Source organism: Simochromis diagramma, unplaced genomic scaffold, assembly GCF_900408965.1.
Source record: "Simochromis diagramma unplaced genomic scaffold, fSimDia1.1 OVJJ01000583.1, whole genome shotgun sequence".
In the NCBI taxonomy this organism is placed as follows: Eukaryota; Metazoa; Chordata; class Actinopteri; order Cichliformes; family Cichlidae; genus Simochromis; species Simochromis diagramma.
Genome location: NW_024387285.1, coordinates 2628144 through 2648963, shown reverse-complemented (window position 1 = coordinate 2648963; position 20820 = coordinate 2628144). Strand labels below are relative to the sequence as shown.

General features: G+C 41.3%; 1 protein-coding gene across 1 annotated transcript in view; it reads left to right on the top strand.

Moving 5' to 3' along the window:
* The window catches only part of LOC120716174 (uncharacterized protein MG328-like), a 25493-nt gene extending 9329 nt beyond the window's left edge, over positions 1-16164 (top strand). Inside the window, exon 2 of the mRNA XM_040003599.1 lies at positions 16072-16164. The gene's annotated coding sequence lies outside the window, so the exon portion shown is untranslated. The remainder of the gene's footprint in view (positions 1-16071) is intronic.
* The last annotated feature ends 4656 nt before the right edge of the window (positions 16165-20820 follow it).

The following is a 20820-nucleotide window of genomic DNA, read 5'->3' as shown; positions in this document are numbered from 1 at the left end:
ACTTAAGGTTGTAAAACACTGAAGGATTTCTGCTGCAGGTAGTGTGAAACTACTTCTATGTTGATTAAAAGCCTCGAACACCATGGCCAACTAGACAATGAGATAGGGCAAAAAGGCAGAAAAGTTAGAGATCAGCTCCGCCAGCTGGCTTCACCCTTTTGGATGTCTGCTATTTGTCAATAGCTCATAACACCTAGCTGACGATGTCTGAGCTTAAAGCCAAAATGAAATCAATATTCCAGTGCCTGCATATGCCCCCCATATATCATCTTACAGCACATAAATCCGATTTAGCCAAATGATTAATAACCCACTCATGACGGGAGTGTCCATGGGCAGATGTGGCTATGAAGTAGAGCCTTCATGGAGAGGTGGGGTGACTGTCCATCCCAATGGCTGCGCTTCATTTAAAATGGTAATTTAAGCTGTGCTTGCATTTGTATAATGGTCTTATTTTCAGGATCAGCTGTAGCGAACAAGGCGAGGCAAAAAGAAAGAACTTCAAAGGTTACTGCAGGCTTGGATCTGGGTGCAAACCTCAGCACCACTTCATAACCAACAGGAAACCACTCACATCGTGTCTAGATTTTGTTTACAAATGACATCCTTAAACATCAAAGTGCTGTGCTTAAAGCTTTAGACATACAAAGACCAAATCGGATCATGCACCCTTCTTACATATGGAGACATTTATTTTTAAATGAGGAGAAATGAGGATCTTAAACTAAACTTGCTATTCATCCATCCAAAAATAAGACAACAGTGTTGGCATCAGAAAAGTGAACTCATCTTCACTGTTTCACTTCAACAAATCTATTTATTGAACTTTGACAAGTATGATAACAAGTGTGGATGTGTAAAAGCAACAACACTTCCATAAACATTACCCATACTGCAACCACGTATAAAAAGCGGAAATTGGATAAAAGACATGACAACAAACTGCCATCTCATCTCATCATCAGTTGACAGAACACCATTAAATGCAGAAGACTAAATAAGATGGCTGCACACGGTTTTATTGCTTTATTTTGCACACGCATCCAAGGTCAGTGATCTGCTCCATAAAACAGTCTTACAGATTGTGAGGTGAAAATAACATGTTAAACACAGCCCCAAATTATGTGCAGGAGTATTTATGGAACGTTTTACACTTAGCTGTAGCTTCCAGGTCTGAAAAGTGTGTTGTTTTTCTAATGGATACAGAGGGCCAACTTCTCTGGATGCAAAAAGACTGGCTGCAGAGACGTCTATGATTGTCTTTGTTCTATGACCTCATTAAACCATTTTCAGAAGACCTACTTGGAAAAAAGTACTTTAAAAAGTAAAACACGAAAGAAAGTCATGCATTAAGCAGTCCGATGTCAGAGTAGTTATAGGTCACGTATGAAAGACACACAGGCAGAGATGAGAGAGTAAAATTTAATTAGGGACACAGCCAGTGGAGGTGAAAGACATACCTGGAGAGAGCATGTAATTTAACGCGCTCCCTGTAGTGCAGATTAAAACTGTTTATGCATCTGCGTACATGTGTTAATTGTGAGTTTTGTGATGTGCAACTCTGCACAGCTGTGGCCAGATGTATAACGAGCTTTATGTGACAGCAAATGAGTCATAACAAATCTCTGCAAAGAGTATCAATGTTCCAGGAGGGAGGAGCGACCTTCACAAGGGAAGGGAAGGTGGGTATCAATCGAATGCGGCAGTTTTCCCAAGTAGGCATTCCTTTACTGTGACAGAAACGCACACGTGATGAAGCAACACTGACAACGTTCAAACAAACACGCTGATGTAGGAAGACACGTAAGGTAGCAGCTTCATTTTTCTCAAACTACATCAGAAGACCAATACAACTTTAGCCTTACTTCAGGCACGCCTTGAGGTCAAGTTCATCCACAATCCCCATCGATCAGCTGATCTCAAAGCCAGCAATCAGCTGATGCATCAGCCGATATCCTTCTACACATTCTATTAGCAAAACTAGGAGGATCTGCTATGTAAGCTGCTTTAACCTGCCTACTTAAAGTGCACATCTGCAAGCTGCTTTGCAACCCACCTCCACCTCCCTCCTACATGCTGCTGCTCTCCCCAGCTTCAACCTTCTGAATATGTACGTGTAAGAGCAGAAACGTCTGCCAAATATAAATTGCTGCAAATTCTTGACAACAGAAGCACTGACCCAAATGAATTTTATATACTGTATGAACCCACATTCGAGTGTATTGCACACATATTTTCAACTACAAGAAAAAGCAATCTAGCTACAACACACAAGCAGACTGCCTCTAAAAGGCACACAGTTTGTACTCTACTGTCCTGAACCGTCTCCGAGGTCACCTGTTCTGACTCCACAGAGCAGTTTGTCACAGCGAATATACTGCTCCCTCTTAATCTCTTTGTTATAAAAAGACCAAAGATACTTCCCTCCTGGCCTTTTCTGAATGTGAGGTTTAAAAGTATGGTCACTGTGAAAGTGTGACATCCTGACCGTAATTCAGAAAAGATCCACCATACCAACCAATCTCTCTAAAACGATGATCTATTCTGTGTCGCATGGCCTTCCGACAGATTGGCCGACAGGCTAAAAGAGGATCAAAGCAAACATAAAAATGGGAAATTATTCTGACTGGACCGGAACAGCAGAACCGCGGGCTCCTCAACAATTCTTTCATTTAGAAAAGTGATTGTTATCAAAAGTACTGGAATACAAACGAATACAAAGAGTCTTGTTATACAGTAAGATAAAGACCCTACCTGTGTTTGCATGTGCCGTATTTCTACATATGCTCACATTTAGCCACTTGTTATACACTAAAAAGTGGCTAAATGAGACCTGATGAGTCAGACTAGAGACCGTAGAAGCCTACCATTAGCATTTTTAACATTTGCACTTGTCATAGAAAATGGTATTATAGTAAACAGAAACCTTTAGGGGTTTTTGAAATGTTGATCAGATGGATTTGTACAGATTATACAAAACATAGTACCAACATAGTAAATCTCATCAACTTTTATTTCTCACAAAGATTATTTTCTGTAAAATATAATTTTTTTCTCTAAAGGAATCAGTTCAAAGTGAACATCACTCAGCATTATCATATTCACAGCAAAGTTATTTCGCTGTTATTTTAAAAGATTTTTAAAATAAAACAAGCATTTCACCCAAACGTGTTACAGCACCTTTTCCCTAACACACACACACACACACACACACACACACAGTGGGTGTATTTTGAAGGATGGGCATGTCACATTATATTAATAACCTGTAAGTGCAAGAAAAGGGCATCATGTGAAAGATTTGGACAGCTTAAATATAATTTAGTTAAAGGGGTCACTGGGGTTAATAATAAGCCTGTGTGCATGCAGGTATGCCCTCAGAAATAACTTTCCCATTATGGCTCTGTGGCTGCCATTCGTGGCAGTGACTCATTCTTAATAGAGCTGTGTAAAATTAGCACAGCAGCTAATAGCATGGGTGTCTGACTGCATTGGCACCGGGGTGCCGCGGCTCAGGGGCCGAGTCCATTTCAGCCGAGGTCTCGGCCAGATCCAGGAGGTTACACTCTGTTGCAGTTCTACGTCGTTTGCCTCCTGAGTGTACGACAAGCCAAATGGGATTGACCCAGAGTTCACTGTAAACACGGACCTCTTAGAGAGGATAGGGCAGGAGGGCAAGGATTTCTCAAGAAACACAGACTCCCTCCTGCTTTGACACGTCCGAGCAATGGGAGCTATACAGACAGCAGTGTGAGCGGTAGTAGCAATTCCTTCCCCATCCCCTCCCAATGAGACTGTCCCCTATAGGGACCCATACCTGGGATTCGTTGATTAAACATCTAAGGAGTTGAAGGCTTATTTCATTCGTCCCCTGGAGAAAGAGCTCTGCCTCAGATTCGATTTAGGCCAGAGCCAGCTCAGCCAACATGGCTGAATGTCTCCAGTTTCATAAAGAAGAAAATAGATCCATAACTTTCGCACACAGTACATTCTGGTCAAGGCTTTCTGCACGACAAAGCAGTTTGCAGTGTGGAAGTCGAAGTGGAAGGTTGCCAGGTTTCATTACATCCCAAAAAGAGCCACTTGAATGAAGTATAGGGTATCTATAGTTAATGTCAAATGAATAAATTATAAATAATGATGGATTTTTCTGCAGCGATGGGAAGAACAACACTACAAAAAGTATATGATAAATTATTTTGACTAGAACATATTCAGCTTATTATTGGTTTGTTTGATTAATCTTTCCAGCTTTACTGCAAAACCAGTGACTGTTTGTGGGGATATTTATTGTTTATGACCATTTCTCTTATCGTACTGCATGCATACGTCTCACACTTACAAGCAGAGAGAGCACAGGGGACGCCGTGTTCTTATCAGTTAAGTGGAAAGCTAAGTGATGAGAGAAGTGCAGCTTTAACCTCCCATTAGTTTGTTCAGCAGCCAGCATCAGAAGGCTGTGGTCACAGTGGGAAGCTCCCAGTGAGAAGCGTGTCTTCCTCGCTGAATCTCAAACAGGATAAAGCAGAAAAACAACCAGCATCTCCGAGTCAATTCTCCCTGGATGAAAACAGAGCGAGGGGAGGACTTGGTTGGCCCTACATGGGATTAAGTGGCAGTTTCGATTAAAATCCAATCAAGAACAAAAGGTAGAGTCAAACATTAACAGGCCCCAGTTTTGTTGAGCTGTCAGTTGAAGTAGTTGGACTTTCCCATTGAAAACAGAGAAGTGTGAAGAAAGGCAGGCTGCCCAGCAAGCAAAATGTAATTGGGCTAAAATTGGGGCAGGAGCTGATAGAAACTAAAGCTATTACTGAGGCAAATTCAATCGTGGGACATGATGGCTTAAAGCAGCCAAACAGCCCTGACTGAGGCGCTTCAGACGACTGCAAAAACACTCGAGCTGCTCCTCGAGGGAACCCGCTTCTGTCAACACAACTCTGTATTTGCAGCTGATCAGCGGGATCACACCGAAGCAATAAGTTGTATTCACAACTATGGATATCTGGGCCAGGTTTCAATAATGCAACAGGAAATCGGAAGTATTGGGTAATTTGACACTGCTGGGGGAAAAAGTATCAGTTTGCACATTGACTTTAACAGCACTGTTAAATGTTACCTCACCTACTGTAATTGCTAAAACTAGCATTTCTTTTTGTGACTGTTAGGGAAAATGTTCTAAAACACTTCTTCAGTAAAGACTCGGAGAAGAGAAACACACAGAACTTCTTGCTAGCAAGGGCAGCCTCCAGACTGAGACTCGCGCTGAGCTTTGCCCTGGTCTTTATTTATACTTCAGTGGTGTGTGTGTGTGTGTGTGTGTGTGTGTGTGTGTGTGTGTGTGTGTGTGTGGTCAAAGGGTCATGAGAGCACAAAAGGTACATCCTTGGTCAGGAAAGGGTAGTCTCCCCCTCACCCTAAATAACATGGTGAGGAAGTCCAGCAGTTCATCTATATGTAAAGAAGCACTTAAACTAAAACAGACATAGCTACGTTAATCCTGTTGTAAAACAATAAAACAATAAGAGAAGGTATGACCTCTCTCGTGCTCCCAGGATGTGGGTGTGCATTCTAGTGTGGAATACACACCAAGCCTTTGCAGCCAGTTAGAGATCACACACAATTAATTATATGCCTCTAAGTATACATGGTTGAATATTTCCTAATACAAATAACTACATGCAGTACTCTACCATATGCAAACTTATATCACTAAAAGATTATACTGACTACTAAATACAATTTTCCATTGACATTCCCTCCTGTTGTCAGAAAAACTTTAAGTGAGATACCAGTTTGTCATTAATCACACAAAGTCTTCATGTTCCAACAGGTCGGGGTCATTATCATCATCATCACTTGTCATGGCTATTTATGCAGCAACAGTAGAAAATATTATGCGGTTAATCATGAGTTTTAGACATGGCAATATACACGTTACAAAGACACAAAATAAAAGTAAAAATATCCCAACTCCGATGAGTAGTCTTTTTAAGCACCTGTAACCAGGAGCCAGTGTAAAGCCAAGAAAACCAGTCATTTGTATCACTTACATAGTCCTGATTTTTGGGCCTGCTGGATCTGTCTCACAGCATTCAGGGCGTCAGTCATGTTTGATGAATGTACATCGTCTGGTATGTAAGTGCAGCATGTGTTGTTGAAGAGGACACAAAGTCCCCTTTCTCTGCTAGTATCATAGAGTAATTCTTCCCTGAGAGTTGGTCCAGGAACACATATAGTGTGGGGTATGTTGCCGTGCTGGGTAGATGGGAACAGACATAATAGTCTGTATTTGCCGATTCTGCTTTTGTTCTGTCGTGGATATAACGGTACCTGGCATTGTTCATCCACGGAGGGATGTGGTCTTGCGTCATATCCCTTAGGTGAGAGTTGTCGTGTGTCCATCTTCTCTGCCTTCCTCCTGGTTCAGCTGTTTCCGGCACCAGCTGGGGTCCTGTAAAAGTGAGCGTCGTAGTCAAGGTAACCAAGAGGGTCCACCTTCCCATGGTTGCACACAGGTCCGTCACGCCTCGCACTTGGTTGCCCTAGAGTTGATCAGAGGCTGGAGGTTGAAGTGCGAGCTTACCCTACGGGGGCTCAATCAGCACTCCCCCCTCACCACTGAAACAACCAAGTGTGAGATTTCTCTATTGTGCTGTCTTGAGGGTGCCGGGGTTTCTTGGGACCTCGACCTCTTTCCAGTGGCTCTGATAAATCCAGGAGGGTCTCTCCGCTATTTTGCAGGCAGTTGAAAAGGTCAGAAGCACTTGAATTGGCCTCTATCAACCCCCATCACCTCACTTCAGGCCTTCATCCTGCGGTAGGAATACTTATGACTCTTCTACTGTCCATCCTCTGCAGAAAAACCTCTTTGTAGAAAGGGTGCTGGGTCCAGTTATCTTACTGGCGTTATGATCCCAGCAGTCTTCAATGTGCCAGCGTATGCACAGTATAGTGACACAGCATTAGGTGATGTTCATAGGAAACTGCTGTCATCACCACCATAGCTTCTGGTTCCTGTGCTTTCACAGAATCATGATATCATCCTTAGATTCCTTCTGCGCTGTCGATGGAGCTTGGCACGCTCCCCTCATCCTTCAGGTGCCCATCTGTTGTCCACAATCTCCTCTGTTGGCCTCTGGAAAGCCCTTTTGGCACAGCTCTCATTCCAACGCAGTTTCATGGTCCTTGCTGTGGCTCCAAAATCTGATCTCATGATGGGCCCCAACCAGCTTGACCTTTGACCTCAACCACTGCCTGGCTGTCGGCTATGCCTGGAATGGTTCTCGCTTCTCACTGGGCCTCTGAAGATTTCTCAGGAGATTACTGCTGCACCTGTATTTCCTTGCTAGGAGGAAAAACTTCTATTTGGAGAGCATGTCAACAATCATCAAACCACATTCCTTAGTTCAGTGAACTTCACTTATAGGCCATCAAAGCCTCATCTGAACATGGATGCATCACTTGCATAGGTTTAATACCCGTTGAATGAACTGTTATTCACACAAATCGCTGCAAAAATCATATAAAACAAAATTTAATGTTAATTCATTGTTTCATATTAATCCTGGATCCCTTCTCTTGACACATGGACACTCCCATGAGTCAACTCATCAAAATCAGATTCCTGTCTCAAAGAAAAAGATTAGCTAGATCATATCCCAGGTAACATCAGGGCATCTCCTCCTCTGGAGCAGCACCACCCTGGACCTATAATCCTGCAATAAAAATGTTAGTGTGTTTTGCTTAACACCTGGCTCTGCCAGGAGCCTGCATACACACCATCATGGCCTGGAAAGCAAAATCTGGAAGTGAAATCAAACTTCACACTTACAAACAATTATATCATAAGAGTAATAAGCATTCAGCACTAGCAGGACAAGTGTCATGTGCAGGTTTTCTCAAATCAGTAAATTACAACTATTACCCTAATTTGCCTCAGACATGGATCATCCCATGTGCTCAGTTAACATTAATGTAATCAGTGACTTCCCTTAAGCAAAGTCACTCCACTCATATATTACTAGGAGCTCAAAGGTGGCCAGCAAATGAGCTCCATTTTAAACTATTCCATAAACACCGTATCTCTTATTTGTTTTTCTCATGTCACTTGTCCGCTTCTGCCGAATCCTCTACATCCAGTCATAGAAAAACAAACATTAGCAACACACATTGACCGTGGTCAGACGCAGGTCAACAGGTTCCAGAGGTGCCATAAAAAGGCCATAAAGTCAACCATCCATAACTGTGGAAAGAAGTGACACTAGTTTTCAACACAGGAAATTTCTCACATGTTATTCACATCATCAAAGTAACCTTCACATTTTCCCAAAAACACAGTGTAACAGCATCACCACTCATAACCTATAAACACAGTTTCTTCACACATAAACCCAGAAATCCTGTAGTAGAAAAAACATCAACCAGCTGTCCTGGTATAAATCATGTGATCAATTCACATGAAGAACTGTAATGCTGTAGAAAAGAAAATGCAAATGTTAGCGCTGCTCAGATGTATACACTTTCTCACAGTTTCCTCTGTGAGCAACACAGGATAGTGAATAATACCCCTGGTAGATGCACAGACACAGAAAGTGGCACTTAACAGGTTAAATCGTCATGCAACCTCGAATGTTGCTGTCATCTTTCTGCTCCTGTAACAGGAAACACATAAATTCATCCACCCTTTGTCCTGTCTAGGTGGAGGTTAACCTTGAGTCGTGGTCAAGTCCTGTCAGCTTTTACCAGTCAGTCAGTTTGTTTTTTATTTCCATTCATTCATTCATTCTTTCTTTGCTGATAGTGGAACCTGTCGTCGCATTTAGTTTCCACTTTCAGCAAAATGACGTCATTTCAAAAAGAAAAAGAACTTTAAATCGGATTACATCGCTGAATCCTTTTTGGGCCGGGACTTTCATTTAATATTGTCCCAAATAAGTAGCTTTCTCCTGAGCCAATTTTAATTTTGGAGAAGCTCACCTTTCAACAGTTTTCTTGACGACGAGTCGTATAGCGCTTTTAATTCCCGACGTACAGATCTGCTTAGAAATTGACAAACAGAAATCAGTGCCTGTTGAAAAAAAATAAAAAATGAAAAATAACAGAGATTATCAAACCAAACTTTCAATGCACTGTGAAAGTATCAAAATAAAAGGGCCTTGTTAAGTCATGACACAAACTCCTCATCAACTTCACAACAGGAGAAGAATCATCAGCTAGATTCACTCCAAACCAACCATCAGCTGCACAACACACAACATAAGCCTAATGTCTTCTTTAACTTATGAGTTTAATCCCCAGGTCTGTGCTCTTCACTCATTTAGGCCACAGATCTATTTTATTCAATTTTCCTTTTTTCCCTTCATCATAAAACATGTGACATGCTGTCATGCACTTCACAAAAGAAGTTTGTTCTGACGTATTCAGAGTTGTGTATCTAAATACAGGATTCACTCACACATCAAAACAGGAAACTCAGTGTTTTAGAGTCTCCACTCAACACACAACAACTCCAACACATCCTATTCACTCGTGCTAGAATTCAATCACCTTTCATTAATCTAAAACTGATCAACTAATTTGCATATCAGCTATTAACCCACTAAGTTGACAGGACAACAGAAATGCATGTTCAAAATAGTATCACAAAAGACAATTTCCCTCATACAGTAAATTACTTGTGCTGCATCAATCAAGCAGGAAGCTTCTCCCAATTTACTATATCAACAACTAAATTTATTGTCTGATCACTGGTTGGTCAAACCAGAATCTTTTTTCCCACAAAAGTTAAATTGTTGTCCTGCAACCTAGAGGGTCAATTTTTTTGCATTGGATAAATTCAGTATTTGATAACAAGTGTCTGCTAAATTGACACTATTTTAACACTGATGAAAGATAACAAGCTAATTTTCATTACATGTGTTTGTGTTATTAGGCAGGTTTAATGCATGTCTGTGGAGCTGCATATCCAGCAGAGCATGTTCTTAAAAGCTGCCTTTCTTACACACTTCTCTACTATTATTTGATCATTTCTTAACTAATGCGCTGTGAGTCCACTGGTCTTTGCATCACACTAAGTGACTTGGACAAGATGATAAACAGACTCACACGCTTAAGATGTTGTCTAATCTTCATGAGTTATTTCGTGTTTGGAAGTGTTAGTATGGTTAATGCATATTCTGCTTGTGTGGTGTCACCTTTCCATTTTTCTAACAGTACACTTGCATACCTCAGTGCTTGTCTTCCTCCCCCTTTTGTGGTGGTCTGGACACTGTGTCAATCCTCCACTTCCAGGCAGTCGCTTGTCTCCCCGGATTCCTTAACCTAATTTGATTGCCCACACTAAAACAGCAGCCTCAGCCCTCTTCTGCTCCTTTCCTTCTCTCCCACTTTTCAGTCCAATGGCAGTCAGTTTTTTTTTCAGCTTTGTCCCGTGTCTCTCTTTGTCCCACTGTCTCTTTCATTGCCATCTCACTCCAAACATAGCAAATGTCAAACTCAGACAGTCTTCTCAAAAGTCCTTCACACACAGTGAGGTTGCAGCTTGCTGGAAACGCATCTCCATCCATCCAATCTAGATGGTGGTTCTTCTCTTTCTGATGCCGTTTGCCCACAGCGCTGCTGGACCTCTCTGCTCAGAACTCTGGTATTGTCTCTTGGACTCCTGTCCACTGTTGATGTTCATGCTCGTGCTTCTGAAACTGCACTCGGTGTCTTCAGGGAGAGATTAGTTTCCTTGGAGCTTGCTTGTTCAGGATGAGGACGGGAAGGTGCAAAACAATTCAGCCAAAAAATCCTGGCTGGGCGTTTCTAATTTTTTCTAATGATTTCTACCTATAATTTTCTTCCGACTGCTGTCCGTGGAGAATTGATCCAGGTCCGTTCCCCACCTGTAAACGACAGACTGAGAGACTTTCATTATTATCATCACTGCTTAATCAACACACATCTCTCTCTCTCTGTGTTTTTGTGAACAGTCCTTTCTTATAAGCAGAAAATGAGATTGTAGTTGTTCTTGGTTGATCAACACAAAACCTTTTTCCTATAATTATTTTTCATCTACAATGTAAATTTTGTCTCTTTTTCACTCTTTTTTTTTTTTTTCTTTACAATAGCTGGTGACCTGCAGAATCACCGCTCTCACAATCAAAGGCAATTACTTTTACACAGCGCACACAAACACTGTGACGTCAGACACATTCACACTCACTTTGTCATCTGCGTAAATAAATCACATGGCTGATGATATATGCCATGGTGATCCATAAATATGATCACCAGTTTAACTATTTTTCAACCCAACAAAACAAATAAACAAAAACACGATGCTGATGCTATGAACACTCTACACACAAGTCAAGATGCAGGAAAACTGCTCATGGAAACGCTGCACACTCCAGTTATCACAGTTATCATAGTTCTGTTTGTGTGAATTATCTGCTTTCATTATTAATACCAGTTTATAGGTTGTTATCCTTTTTATTATTAGTTTGAATGCATTAAAATTAAGTTGTAATTTAGCTTTTTGTTTATTTTACTTTATTCCTCTTGCATTTATATCTATTCAGTCGGGTCTGTTTCCAACCCTTTTTTAAACTACTTCAAACTACTGTGATCTCTAATTTTCACTGGGTGAGGGATTATTATGTTCTTCCTAGTCTGAACTGCTCTCTTCACCTGAGCTGCTATCCTATTTTGAGTTACTGTCTACTTTGTTTCTTCTACCTCTTGCTCTTCCACGATGCATTCCTCTCTCTTTCTTTTGGATTAGTCCTGCTCCGGCTTGCTGTTTTTCTAGACATTTCTCATCAGGTGTTAATTTTACTTGTTTATCACCCATTTTCAAAGATTTTGCTGGGCCGTCGCTGGCACGCTTGACTTCAGAGTGGTTTACTGATACGGCCTTCGACTTCACCCTAACGGTGAAGCGGTATCAGTTTTATGAGATGAAACTCAACCGTTCTCCTGTCACCAGCATGTGAGCCTCAGCAAAGAAAACAAAAATGGAAGTAGTTCAGCAGCGTATTGTGCTGTAAAATCAACTTACTTCCAGACACATACACACACATAGACATTTGCGCGCTAATTTATCACGAGATAATTTCAGCTACCTCTAAAACTGGTCAAAACACAGGTCTTTTGGCGAACTTAAACCCCTTTTTTATTTTTTTATCACATTTCTTTAAACTTTTGCGGCCGTCTTTATATACCAAATTTCTCACCCCTGACGTCCCACTGGTGATTCAGATCATTGGACTGAATCCCACCGCCGTGGACCAGATTATAACACCGGCCCAGACCCGAATTTAACGTCCTGGGGCTCTCTCCTCGTCCAAGAGGGCTGTGCACAGGCTTCGGTGCTGGCTCCCCACGGCGTCAGGAATCAGTGCTGGATCTTGGAACAGAGTCACAGATAACAGTTCTGATATTTTCTGCTCCGGCTACGAAGGACCAAATCAATGTTAGGGAAAATATTCTAAAACACTTCTTCAGTAAAGACTCAGAGAAGAGAAACACACAGAGTTCTTGCTAGCAAGGGCAGCCTCAGAGACTCGCACTAAGAAACTGTCCCGGTCTTTATTTATACTTCAGTGTGTGTGTGTGTGTGTGTGTGTGTGTGTGTGTGTGTGTGTGTGTGTGTGTGTGTGTGTGTGTGTGTGTGTGTGTGTGTGTGTGTGTGTGTGTGTGTGTGTGTGTGTGTGTGTCCTGCTGATCAAAGGGTCATAAAAGGTACATCCTTGGTCAGGAGAAGGGTGAGGAAGTCCAGCAGTTAAAGCACTTAGACTAAAACAAACGTAACTACGTTAATCCTGCTATAAAACAATAAAACCAGGTACAAGCTCTCTCGTGCTCCCAGGACGTGGGGGTGCATTCCTGGGGTGCACCCCAAGCCTGCAGCCTGTTAGTGATCACACACAATTAATTATATGCCTCTAAGTATACATGGTTGAATATTTCCTAATACAAATAACTACATGGAGTATTCTACCATATGCAAACTTATATCACTAAAAGATTATACTGACTACTAAATACAATTTTCCATTGACAACAAGGTAAACTGATGGAAATAAAATCTTGTTGTGAAAATAACATTATTTAAAGATAACTTAAAGCTTCTGTTCGTCAGAGCCGCAGGAGGCTGTCAGCGTGTTTAAAAGAATAAAAGCAGCATGCTGTTTTAACCTGGTCCAGTTGGTCTCGTTAAACAGTGGAAGATGGTTTGTGTGTGGACGAAATATGAATTTACTTTTAGAAAATAAAATTGCATTGTGATACATAAGATAAAGGTAGTTTAGGAAAGTTTAATTAAATTAAGCCAAGGATTAAGAGGACACGGGTTTTTGGTTTTTCTTAAAGGTGAACCCAGACTCCAAAGAGCGACTGTTTAGAATGTAAACATGTTTGAATGCCGAGTAGAATGGCAACACTGGCCCGTGATGACAACATGTTATTATTATTCGAAATAGACGCCTCTCTCCTCGTTCTGTTGCAACTCTATTCTGCATGTGATAGTAGATACAGGCACACGCTGACTGCATTACCACAAGTTACCGTTCGTGTTGCTCAGAGAGCCAAGTTTTTAACCCAGCGACATTCAGAGGAAATTATTACAAAGGAGCTGTTTTCATCTAGGAGAATGAGCAGCAAAAGCGTAGACGTACTTTTTTCCTCCACAACGAATTTTCAGTGGAGTGGTGGCGGCAAATCTTTTGACCAAGACGATGATGATGAAATTGAGGAAGAAATTATAGATGACATTGAAGAGAACTGTGAGAGTGATGACATTGAAGAAGACTGTGAGAGTGATTCGGAAGAGGAGAAATCTGATCATCTCTACAAATTTGAAAAAGAGAAGTCAGAATTTGAAAACAAAGCAGAAAAAAGCAAAGAGTCTGAGAAATCTGGTGATTTTTGGGACGTCCCCAGGAAAGAGGCCGGAGACTCGTCTGCTCACGACCACTTCGAAGAGGAATTCAAAGAGGAATCTGAGGGAGCTGCTGGTTTTCAGGAAGACCCTGTTTCAGTGGACAACTCTGAAATGGGATATGAATATGATTTTGAAGAGGTTTGTTTGTGTGTGTGTGTGTCTGCATGTGCGCACATATCCTTGTGTGTTTCATGGTTAGGGTTAGAGGGTAGGGAAAGCATTACGTCAATAAGATGTCCCCACAAGATATGAATACCCAACGTACACACACACACACACACACACACACACACACACACACACACATACATTAATGACCAACTGAAGACACATGCTAAGAAAATAGTTGTTTTGCTTTATTATTTAAAGGCAATTCTCTTGTCTTAAGAAAATGAAAACAACCTGATGAGAATGTTTGAATTTTTTACTCACATCCAGCCACCGCCTGCTTTGGCGAATTCATTTTAAACTGAACAAACATGCTAGAAAAATATAAATATTTAACTATGAACAAAGCTACATATTTCTATTCTGTACAAATTGTTTGACATATTCAACAACACGATAATTGTTTTCGCTTTCCACAGTACGATGGTCCTGAAAAGTCTAAGAAGACTCAGACTTGTCTCAAACAACTGGAAGAAGACAAGCTTGCTCTCCAAAAGGAGTTAGAAATAGAAAAAGAGGCTAAATCTCAACAGGATGAAGCCTTTAAAAAGCTGCAAGAGGAAAATGATCGTCTTGAAAAAGCTGTGAAAAAAGAGCGTGAAGAACTGAAACGCATGAAGACAAAAGTGGCTGATCTAAAGAAGTCACAGAAAGAATACCGGAGCAGCACTGAGGACCTTAAAACCAGAATTAGTCAAATGATGGCTAACAGTGATGAGGACAAGAAGACGATCAAGAAACTCCATCTGAGGAGGTGCTCACTTAAACATGGAAATGAAAATGCAGAGGCCGCTGATATTAAGGCACTAGAGGATCGTCTCACTGAGCAGCAGAAACAAAACCTAGAAAAAAACAATGAAATACAGTTTCTGCGCCTCAAAGTCCAAAAGCTCCAGGATGATATCGAGGCCAAGGACACCACGATTTTAAGGCTGCAGGAAAACGTTAACAAGTGGGCATCAGATGTCCAGAAAGAACAAGAGAAGAACTCTGGAAATCAGGACCTGTCTTCTGAAAACCAGACCCTGCGAGACGAAGTTGAGTTTCTCAAAAATGAAAGGGAGCTTATGCAAAACGATCTCGATGAAGAGAAAGCGGCTCGCAGAGAACTTGAGGAAGCTGTTAAGGAAGACAAATCTCGGTTTTCTAAAGAATATAAAAAGTTAGAAAAGAAAGTGACAGCGCTGCCTCCACTGCCTCCACGTTGCAGGAGAAGCACTTCTAAATCTGCAGAGCATCTTCTCTATGACATGGAGACACTAAAGATGGAGAACGCAAATCTCACAGCTAAATTAGACGCTATGGAAAATCAGTACAGTGGAGCAAAGTTTAAACATGAAGCTCTCTCTGAGCAGCCCCGAGACAAGCTCCTGCAGAGGGTAGATGAGCTCAAAGGACGGCAGTCTGAGAGAGATACTGTGCAGAAAGAACAAGAGAAGAACTCTGCACTCCAGAGGAGCTACGACTCCATTGTCTCCCAGGAGCACGCTAAAACACAAAAACTGAATCGACTGACCTCCGAAAATCAGGACCTGTCTTCTGAAAACCAGACCCTGCGAGACGAAGTTGAGTTTCTCAAAAATGAGAGGGAGCTTATGCAAAACGATCTCGATGAAGAGAAAGCGGCTCGCAGAGAACTTGAGGAAGCTGTTAAGAAAGAGAAATCTCGGTTTTCTAAAGAACATAAAAAGTTAGAAATGAAAGTGACAGCGCTGCCTCCACTGCCTCCACGTTGCAGGAGAAGCACTTCTAAATCTGCAGAGCATCTTCTCTATGACATGGAGACACTAAAGATGGAGAACGCAAATCTCATAGCTAAATTAAAGGCTATGGAAAATCAGTACAGTGGAGCAAAGTTTAAACATGAAGCTCTCTCTGAGCAGCGCCGAGACAAGCTCCTGCAGAGGGTAGATGAGCTCAAAGGACGGCAGTCTGAGAGAGATACTCTCAAACTGCCGTTACTGTGCAGAAAGGTCAAGACAGCTCCAGGGTTCAGGAACAAAAAATGAGTGACAATGAGCACAAAATTGTTTTCCTGATTGTGGTTCACACTGGTTTTAATCATCACATGGTTAAATCTGTAGGCTCTGTGGAGGAAACAGACGACACCACGACGAGTAACCATTGCACATTTGTTTATCATATATATTCCACTGATTTGTATTGTAACAGCAGTGAGCGACACAACATATCCTTATATTGAATTTCTCTATAGCTGAAATAAAAGATTGTGATTCTTAAAAATAAAAAATAAAAAAAAAATAAAAAAATCAATTCAAAAAGGAGTAAATTGGTTTGTCTTTTTGTCTGTTTTGTAAACTGAAGTTTCTCATTTTGGGGGCAGTTAGTAGGTGGACTCTATTCCCCACAGTAGGTCCCACTTACACAGGCCTGGAGACGTATCAGCAACCATGTGACATTCAGTGCAGTTTAAGATACCTTACAAACAAGATTGTTGTATGTAAGGGAGGGTGGGGCATGAGAACGAGAACAGCTTGTAGAAATCGGGGGTGATACATAGATAAGAACTGGAAGGGTCAAGTTTGGAGGCGTGGCCCAGCTCCTGAAATTCTGATATTTTATCTCCGAATGTTACTTGGGAGCACGAATATGTGGCTCTAAACACTCAGCATGAGGACTGAGTAAACAGGACAATGTTTGGAGTGGTAAGAAAAGCTACATGTTGGACTCAAACTTAAAATAATCAATGCGTTGACAACAATAGCACAAGTTTAAGGATTGTTTTTAAGGGGGGGCAAAACAAATAGTACTGTAGTTTTATTTATTTTTAACCTTATTTTCTAGATTTTTCTCTAGTATGTAGGATTTAACATGGAAACGAAATCCTCTACAGTATATTCTGCATGCTTACTGGGTCATTTTAATAGTGTAATACATATAAATTCATTAACTTGGTTAAAGCATGCTATCTCAGCGATGCATGGCCTTTTCAAAATAGTAAAAGTCAGCTCCACATTCAGATGATGTTCAGGACAAGGTGAGACAAGCTTCTTTTGCCATGAAAACACAGTAAACAGCTCTGCAGTCTGTCCACTGCCTGTCAAAGCACAGAAATCTCACTCAGGAAGGCAGACGGACAGAAAGCTGTAATTTCTTGTGTTATCAAGCAGATGCAGACTGACAGAGCAGCTATTGGATACGCTGCCCCTGGCGAGGCATTTTGAGCTGCGCAGCAGGTGCCTGGAGGCACAACAGCAGAAGTTATGTCAAATATGTAAACAATTGGCAGGCAGAGTTAGAAGAGTCAGAGCGATGCTGGTCTTTGCAGCCTACAACTGAGGCCACAAAAACTCTCCTCCAGACTCAGAGAAAATCAATGTGAGACGGTCATCTCCACCCCTAGCACAACACGAATACCCTGAACTCATCTCAAACTGTTTTGTATGCAGGGAGCTTGTTTATATTGGAAAACTCCCACACGGAGTTCAATAAATTAGAGTAAAAGAATAAACCTACACAAAAACAATGGCTAATAGGAGGAAGGTGAAGGAGAAAAGCAACGAGAAGGTCAAACGTTCAATCTTGTTACCAAAGATAAAAGTAGCCCAAAACTTTATGCACGAATAAATTTACCTAATTTCAACAGTTGGATACTTTGAACAGAAACTTATGTTTCTGAAGTTCTTTCATGAACGGGAAATGTTTTAAGACCCCGGCAATAATCAGAAACTGCAGGCACACATTGTTCTTTTTAATCTACACAAGCAGATTTTTGAGCTTTTTGAAAAGGGTCAGCTTGCACAGCACTGGCTCCTCCTATTCAGAAGTCTGTAGTAATCCTGAGTTCGGACTTTCTCTGCCCTGGGTCCACGTTGACTAGTTTCTGCGTTTAAAAAAAACAAACTAAAAGCTTCTTGTGCAACGCTAATCGATTCATCTGCTGAGATCTGAACAGATTCTAGTCATGGCTCTCTGACTCTTTCTTCTTCTGTCCCAGCCCAGTGCCTCAAAAGGAAATTTATCTTTGGATTCCAGCTCCCGAGTTCTGGATAAATCACTCACCCTCCTGCCACATGTCACCTTCTGATGACCACTCATTTTTCTTGGGTCCTGGAGTACATGGCAATTTGTTTTGTGCTCTCTCTCTTTCCAAAAAAATAAATAAATAAATAAAATAAAATAAAACATTCCTTAAACTTGTCTGACAAAACCAGATTCATCAACTCAACACTCTCCCGAACAAGCGTCTCCATGCTGTACATCACTTCTTAAAACCTCACAGCTCTGCAAGCATGTATGCGTAGGAGACAGAGATCTGGCTCACGGAGAAAATCCCAGCTCTCGACCCCAGGCGGGTGTCGCCATAACCAAGCTGACGAGCTGAGATTTGTCTTCTTTCACAAAAACCTCCTCCTCATAAAAAGGGGGGGGGAAAGCATTCGCATTGGGAAAAAGAGCTCTGAGGGTGTAAAGACTCTTTCAACTTCAGCTGAGGAATAAATTGAGCCTTTAGATGAGCAGAACGGCCTTGAATTTGAAAAGATGAAAAAAGAAAAAAATCAAAGAGTCGAGAGGATATGTTTTTATATGGCAGGATGTGGTGAAGTTCAGGGACGAAGGAGGATGATATCAGTGCCTTTTCTCATGTTCTTTATAGGAATTTTACTTTTCCACATCGCCATCACAGTTACAGTTTAAGGAGGCGGCCGGGGGCGTTTTTAAAGTGGTGATGTAATCGACTTTTAATTTATGCAAATATAATCATGACCACAATATACCTTATAAAAGAAAACGAAGAACCTCCTTTCAACTTATTCACAGGGAGCAGCCACAGCAGGTAGATCCACAGATTTCATCTGGCAGTGTTTATGCCGAACGCCCTTCCTGATGCAACCCTAAAGGGATCGAACCAGCGTACTGTATACTTAGGGTCGATATAATGTGTAAATATCCACAGCAGGTGGGGCCCCAAATAGAGTCTTTTTCAGAGTACAACAAAGTTTAATCCCGAGCTGTTTTCATGCTTCGAGCAAGAAGTGAATTTTTAATTCTGTTTTCTTTGACCTTTGGACTGTTTCTGCAGAAGCTGACAGCCAACGGGTTTACAGATTGACAGGAAGACGGTTTGCTCAGACAGGAAGCACTGACAGCTGTGTGACAGCTGAGACAGACAGATCTCAAAACTGACAACAAACCATTGCTTGTGTCCTCCACACCTCCTGTTTTCTGAGTCCACAGACTGCAGATGCATGTTTGCTTCAGCTTCATGCACTGGTTGCATTTTTTGCAGATGTGTTTGTTTTCATATTGCAACAAACCTACAGACCTAATATCACTGTGCGACAAAATATCTGATATAAATTTGTTCAATCATCTTTTCCAGTTGTGGACTTGAGAGGAGTTTCTAGTGTGCTCCATCAAAGTCCTGTTTCTACTGTGCACTGGTGACGCATGGTGAGCTGAGCTGGTGTAGCCAAATAAATAAATTTTAAATGTATTTAACCTTCAAAGTTCTGCTCATACTGAGACAATCTTAGGAAAGAAAGCAACACTTATAAATACCAACTTCAACACAACTTCTGTAGGAAATCATTAGCAGACTTCCATTAACCTCTTTGCTGACATCACATCTTTGCTTTTCCTGAAGCGGAAAAACATCTTAAGTTTTTATTGGTCCTTTTATGATCTGACATCGAATGAAAGCTGCAAACACAGCTCCATTTGCTGATTCACAAGTAGCGCTCTTCCTGCTTTAAATGATAATCTGAGCTGAACCTGAGGTTTAATAACATTAGATGCAGAATGTTGGCCTCTTGAGGCCAAACGTCTGTTTAGTTATGCCTGATCGGTTTACTGTAATTACACTAACATCCCAAATCTGACGAGGGTAATGATTTATTGATGCAAAAAAGCTCAATACTTCAGCCAGGCCTGAAAGGAACTCCTGACCTCAACCTTCCCTCAGGTTCATCTGTGCATGACATGCAACAGAAGAGGAAGGGTAGATGGAGGGAAGAGGGGACCTGACCTCCTCTGAACTCAGTGCACAAACAGCACACAGGCAGGTGTTCCTTTATGGAGGGACGTGACATTCGCACAGGCTGAGTACGATTCTATAATTTAGAGACAATTTTCACGTTTATCTTGTCTCTTGGTGGCGCAGTTTCTATTCAGATTCACATTTGGGATGACAACACATCAAATACAGATTTGCATTTACATAATCATTTATGTAAAGCACATATTTACACCGCATTGTGTATCGAGCCTAATCTCTGAACTCTGCGCTCCTTATGAGGACTCGACAAGGTAAGCACGCACACGGTGGAGAGCGATCAAATAATCTCCCTCAAAACATGACATAAGTCGAGTCAGAGCTTTTAAAAAAGCCAAAGCCAAATGAACAGTTGCAGAAATTTCAGGTGATCCGTGTGTCACGAGGCATTTAGTACAAACAGCGAGCTGACAACTGAAGGCTTAAGTACAAAGCCAGAAAAGGATACACTGGATTGGAGTAAGAAGCTATTTAAATGAAGGCTTTGATACAAGATTGCAGTTTTTCTCTTTTAATCTGCTCTCTGTCTTTAGTTTCATTTATTCCTCATTCTTCTGCTTCATCCTGAAATTCCAAAACTGCGAATCCCAAAAACTGGAGACAAGAAAATATAATCTTCTCTGTGAGCATTTTAATACCTGAATGGAATTTTAAATGCTCATCTTATTTTGTAAATCAGGCAACAAAATATCAGCCATTCTCTCAC